This window comes from Nicotiana sylvestris, chromosome 4 (genome assembly GCF_000393655.2).
Source record: "Nicotiana sylvestris chromosome 4, ASM39365v2, whole genome shotgun sequence".
NCBI classification, from domain to species: domain Eukaryota; kingdom Viridiplantae; phylum Streptophyta; class Magnoliopsida; order Solanales; family Solanaceae; genus Nicotiana; species Nicotiana sylvestris.
Window position 1 is genome coordinate 22535882 of NC_091060.1, and position 6279 is coordinate 22542160.

At 34.9% G+C, this 6279-nt stretch overlaps 1 long non-coding RNA gene across 12 annotated transcripts; it reads left to right on the forward strand.

Annotated features, from left to right (window-relative positions):
* The first annotated feature begins 461 nt into the window (after positions 1–461).
* Positions 462–5376, forward strand: LOC104236296 (uncharacterized). 12 transcript variants are annotated; one of them, XR_713393.2, is made up of 7 exons: positions 467–777; positions 867–933; positions 2002–2077; positions 2357–2447; positions 3034–3075; positions 3168–4371; positions 5198–5376. It is a non-coding gene; the product is annotated as an uncharacterized lncRNA (long non-coding RNA). The 12 variants fall into 12 exon arrangements; XR_713395.2 differs by having other exon boundaries at positions 474–777; positions 2357–3075; positions 3168–3214; positions 4174–4371; XR_713398.2 differs by having other exon boundaries at positions 495–777; positions 4174–4371.
* The last annotated feature ends 903 nt before the right edge of the window (positions 5377–6279 follow it).

Consider the following 6279-nt stretch of genomic DNA (forward strand, 5'->3'; position numbering starts at 1 on the left):
GTAAATATGGCCGTTGGAGAATTTTAAATTATTTTTTTTTTAAAAAAATAGCCGTTGGGCCTGCCAGGACCGGCCCAGGCCCGCCTGACGGTCCCGGGCTCGTGGGCTCATTTTAGAAGACCGACCCGTGACGGGCTTCGGAGGCCCACCAGGCCCGGCCCACCAGGCCCGTTAGGACCGCGGGCCCGGTCCGGTCCGGTTCAGGCCCGGCCCACCGAGCAGCCTTAATATACACACAACCTCAAAAAAATCCCACGGACTACAAGAAAAGGGACTTTTTGTCGCAACATTTAGTGGCGACTCTATTTGTTGCAACAAATATTATACTATTAGCGGCGAGTTTAAAAAGTCGTTGCAGAAGGTAAATATTTAGTGGCGAGGATTTTAGGTTGCTGCAAATATGCGCTACTAGTACCAAATTTTACATTCCCGCTAAGAACTTAATTTTGGCTCCATAGTTCTAGCAGCGCCTTGTAAATAGTCGCCTCAAAAGGACAACTTGGAGCGACTATCCCTCCAAAGTCCAAACAGAATAATTGATTTTATTTTAAAATAGAAAAAAGTACTAATGTCCAAAAATATCAAATGCTCTCTTCGCTAGGTTTCTTTGCTCCAATAGTAGTTCTTTGCTGCGTTTCTTCTCCATAAAATTCTCAATATTTTCTCCGCTCAAACATTCTCACAATCTCTCAAATCGCTCAAATCACAACATGTGAACCACTCGGTAGAGACAACTTAAAAGCCCTAATCGCACATTGTGAATTGTAACTCCATCCGGTATGTGCTCAAGTCCCAAATTCTTTACGGTGATAATTATATTCTCAGATTTTACCTCAAATTTCTTTGACCCACTTTAAAATCTATAGGAATAGCCGATCGTCTAAAGCCAAAGAAGGAAGGAGGAAGATTCAAAGTTTGAAAATCATTGCGAAGGTAAGCTGTTCGAAGTTTTGAAGGTACAATGTCTATCTATCTTTATTTTATTTCCCCTATAATGTCGATTCTCGGTCTTGACGGTCGTCTCTCAGTTATCTCTTTCTTTGGATGTGCTTGAAGCTTTATTTTATTTTTTGAAATTCTAGACCTTTTGGTGTTGTTATTGTGATTGAATATTTGATATTACATTGGGTATCTCAAATTTTGTAAGTTTTGCAAAGAAAAGGACTTCATTAATGAAATACTTTCTTCTTAAAAACAAGAATAATGTAACATTTGCCTTTCAAATGATATTTTTTTTAATATAATTTTAGATAAAATAAAGTGAACCAGTACCGTAAGATTGAAATGTGATGTTTAAGGTTCAAAGTGCAACACTTATAGGTGTAGAGTGTATTGTCGGTTTGGTGCGTTGAGGCGATACTTATATTTATTTCATGATATCTTGCTCTTGCTCCTTACTTGCCTGAACGGAAATGTATTGAGGCATTACTTTTGTTTTAAATGGAAATGAACATTTCCTTTTCCAAAACATGCCTGAATGGAAAAGAGAGATTAAAGCAGCAATTCCTCGACATTTGCTGGTTAATAATGCCCTTTTTGTCAATATCTTCATTGCAGTAGGTATTAATGTGGATTCCAACAAGAATGGTTTAGTTAATTATTTTGTCTCATCCCCTAGCAAATGAATATCTTGTGATCTGTTTGATTCATTAAATTGCTTTATTAAGAGTTTTCTAATAAAAAAGTTTCTGAATAGTTTTATATTTTAATGCAAACAAGATTTCTTCGTCATTGCCTAGCTTGCACTTCATTTTTAACCCTGCACTTTATATGGGTCAAGGAACTCCAATTTGTAATTAACCTGTTAATTGGATATAGTTGGATAATGATTTACTTTGCTGCATATGCTTTTCTATATTTAATATTCTTGTTATCTCTAACATGGTAATATTTTCATGTGATCGACTTTCTTATCCGATTCGTTTGATACTCAAATGAGATATATAATAAAAATGACATACTGAGATGATTCTTGAATTTGAGAGTTGTCGCTCTATGCAGGACCGTAAAGAAGATGGATAGCTTTTGTTGATCCAATTCTCCGATTTGGCTGATGCATTTGGAAATCCACTAGCAGGTAAGATGGTTCTCATCTGAAGATCATCTTAAATATACTTGTAGTTCTTATCAACTCTTCATGCCACATGTTTCCCAATTTCTTATTTGTTTCAATAAAGAATCCTTTGGCAAATCAGATCAAAGATGTATAACTATGCAAGTCATTAATGATCATTTCCCAACATAGCAGAATTGCATTTTGAAAGCCCCTAAACCAGCATAAGAATCTAGGTATGAACACCTTGAAGGTTTTGCCTATAAGCACAACTGCTTAGATGTTGATTATTCTGCTTTTCAGAAGCAGAGCTATTCAAACAAGCTTACAGAAATAGGGATGGTGTTGTTAGCTTGGATGAGTTAGCCGCAATTCTAGCTATACAACAAGAAAGGTAAGCTCTCAAAGTTTCAATGCCTTTATGTAATCATATTTTCTTTTAGTACTACTGCTCTCAATATTCACATATAAAATCTCACCACCTAAATTTGTATTTGTCCATATCTTTGTGCTGAGGAATGCTTGTAAATTGTTGTGACGTGTGATTGCTATTTGGTTTACTTAATTAACGGAGGGTAGTGGTTGCATTGTGTAACTTCTTTTGAAACTTTTTGTGTAGTGCCTTCTAAATTTTCAGGCAAATTTTCCTAAGATTACTGCGTAGAAAATAGATTTTTTGATGCTAGAGTGTGGGGTAGGTTTGTTCTAATGCTTTAATCTTCCAGCATCATCAATAGTACTGGCTGCTTTTTCTGCTTCATGCATTATCATCCTCTAACTGATTATTACATGTTCATTTTATATCTTTGTTTCTGGTGTGCTTTTCGCATTTGGCTTCTGGCAAAGAAGAGTTAACAGACTACCTTGGTGACAATGAATAATGTAAACGAAAATATATTCTCGTGTTTATTTTCAAAGAGTTCATATGGACATTGTTCCTCATCTTATGATGTATTACTTCCGGATTTGTTTCTATGAAGCAAAGCGGTTATGCTACATTCAAACTGGATTCCTCTGAGAAGGTATAGAAATGGTGCCTAATCATTTTTCCAATTTCTCGATTTATCCGGTGGAAGATATACCATTGCTCACAGTCTTACGTTATTTTATACAGGAAGGAGAAAAGTCCTATGAGAAGTGCTATTTGGTTCACATATAAGAGTACATTCTTATGGTTTCTCAAATTTTTTGAAGGAAAATGGTATCTGTTATGTTGAAAATAATACAAAAAATCATTTTGCCTTTTTTTGGGCGGCGTGCTTACTCGGATATTTATTCTTAATTGTAGTTGTATATGTGAGTTTGGTGGCATGTAATATTAGTTATGTTTAATTGTTGTCTCTTTTTTCTTGTCAAGCAATTATAAAGATTTTTGACTTACCATTGAAGCTTCCTCTTTACTTGTGAAAATGGTACATAACTCTCATTTACAATGTTGAATACCTCTTAGACATATGTGACGTGCCTTTAAATAATGCAAAGGCCCGAGCATGGCGCGGGCACTCTCATCTAGTTTATTTATGAAGGAAAGTGAAACCAAAAGATGGAACCTGCTTACTGCTTTTGAAATGAGCCTTTTATAGTTTTACAAGTAAAAAATACTTGTCCTACTTTTTATTGATGTTGTTTCTCAAATATAGTTTGAGTTTCTTACTTTAATGGTTTCAAACATTGAAAATTATTGAGTATGAACTGAATCAAACAGTTACAAGGGTTTGGTGATGGGACCTGCATATTTTTCCATCTTGCTCCAATTCCAGATGGTTATTTACTTTTTGTTTTATTAGTTATATATCAATTCTTTGAAGGAGGAGTTAACTTTCTAAATACTGATAACACGGTAAGCTGTCAAGAAATGTTGTAAGATTAGGAACTAGGAAGAGAAAGAGATACTTTTCATGGTAAAAACGATGTCTAATTGAGTGTCATGGTTTAGTTCGCTGCATTTTTTATTATACAATAGTATAAATTTTCATGTCTCAGTTCTAAGTATTTCACAAATATAGTTCATGATGCTTATGTCTTTAATTTCATAAATAAAATCAGTATTGAAGTAGAACCGGTGCTTTACTGACTATATTTGGCATGAATATCAAACATAATGTTACATTTGTGTTTAGGATAAATCTGAAGTTTGTGGCGGGCTGCGAAATCATAAGTTGCAAGCCTTTGTGATCAGCACTATGCAGAGGCTTTTTAGAGCATGGAAAGACGAGTTGCAAATGAATATGGAACAAGAGTTGCAAAGGAGGTTGGAAGAGGAGCGTGAACAAGTGGATATAGAACAATAAGCTGCTTTGATGACCCGAATGCAACAGGTACTTCTAATATTTTTGTACACTTCATGACCTGGTATGATCATAGAAGGAAATTGGATTCTATATCTTTAATATATGGCCTTTTCATCTGACTCAACCTGAATAGACTTTAGAAGTGAATTTTAGTAATGACCGATACTTATGTTTTTTGTTAGAATGGATAAAAATATTGTAGCCTGCGTCATTTACATGCTCTTTTAAATATGGAACTTTGAAATAGACTTCTCAGATCTGATGTTACCTTATCAAAAAAAAAAAAAAACAGGCTTCTCAGATCTGATGTGTTAGCTTATTCTAAAGCTTTTGACCCTTGTGTTACAACAGTAATCTTTAATTACACTAAAGAATGAAACTATCAAGTTCCATCGAACTAGGTCCATTTTCTGCCATTAAGAAGTTTACCATTTCTGGTGTCTTTTCTTTGAAATATTTTGATAGTGATAATATAAAGCTCGTGTCATATCCTTCCAGGATTTAGAGTGATAAAATTGTAAGCAAGTCTTATGCACTTGTTTATAACATTACCCTGTATCATCTGTTGAATATCATTCTTAAGATGCATCCTACTTGAGAAACACATGATATGGATTTTTGGTAGAATTACTGCCATTGAATTTCAAATGTATTGATATATGAACAATCTTCTTTCTGATAGAATAACTCTTACACAAATGTACACTGCCTAGTTCTATTTAGAGTTGATCTTTCATTTAAGTTTTGGGATTATTGTCACCCTTTTTTTTTTTTTTTTTTTTTTTTTTACTATTTGCATTAAATTGTGAGAATTTTCAAAGTGATCTTGTGTTTGTTTTTACTTTAATAACAGGGACAAGGTCCAAGGTTCATAAACAATGGTGTGGACCAAGGAGGAGTTTGAAGGCACTTAATGTTTTTTTTTCACCATATGTATATGCATAGAATGAAAATTAATAATAAAGTATTGTGTGATCTATATTGTAATTGACTTTTTAGTAATGGAAGTAATTTTAATATTTTGTTTGAGAACTTTTGGGTGTTTGGTGGACAATACTGGATTCTCTTGAAACTTGTAGGCAATTGATAGAAATATATTTGTATTTTAATTTTAGACAATTGGTTGCCACTAGAAATATAGTATAATTGTGGTCATTATGGTTGCTGAATAAATAAGTTGTAGTGGCGACAGAACCTTGTCACAAAATATTAGTTGTGGCGAATTGGGAGAGTTGCCACTAAAGGTATAATGCTTTTTGCAGCGACTACAGTTGCCTCTAAACATCATTATGTTTTGATAGTTTAATAGTTTTTGTGGCGGAGTGTAGTCGCTACTAGGCATTCTATAGTGGCGACATAATAGTTGCCACTGATGATTAAATAGTTTTAGCGGCGACTAAGGTTGCCGCTAAAGGTCATTTTACAGCAGCGACTTGAATAAAATCCATTTCGAGGAATTACCTTTTGTGGCGTATTCAGTCGCCACTAATTCATACCAATTGTGGCGATCTATATATCGCCACAAGAAACTTTTAGTAATGGATTTACTTGCAGCAAGCTAGTAGCGACTTTCTGGGCTTTTGTAGCGACTTTTGTCGCTGCAAAAAGTCTGGGACCGTCGAATCACGGGTCCGGGTCCGTTTACCCAAAACATTGACCGAAGTTAAATTAACTAATTTTATAGCCAAAATTTATCATTTTCCACAGATTTTCACATATAAGCTTTCCGGCTATGCGCCCAGACTGCGTACGCAAATTGAGGTGATGCTAAAAGAGGTTTTTAAGGCCTCGGAAAATCGAATTTCATTTTAAAACAAGTAAAGGTCATCACATTCTCCACCTCTAAAACAATCGTTCGTCCTCGAACGGACAAAAGAAGGAAGTACCTGAGTCGGGGAAAAGATGGAGATAACGGCTTCGCATATCCCAGGTCGA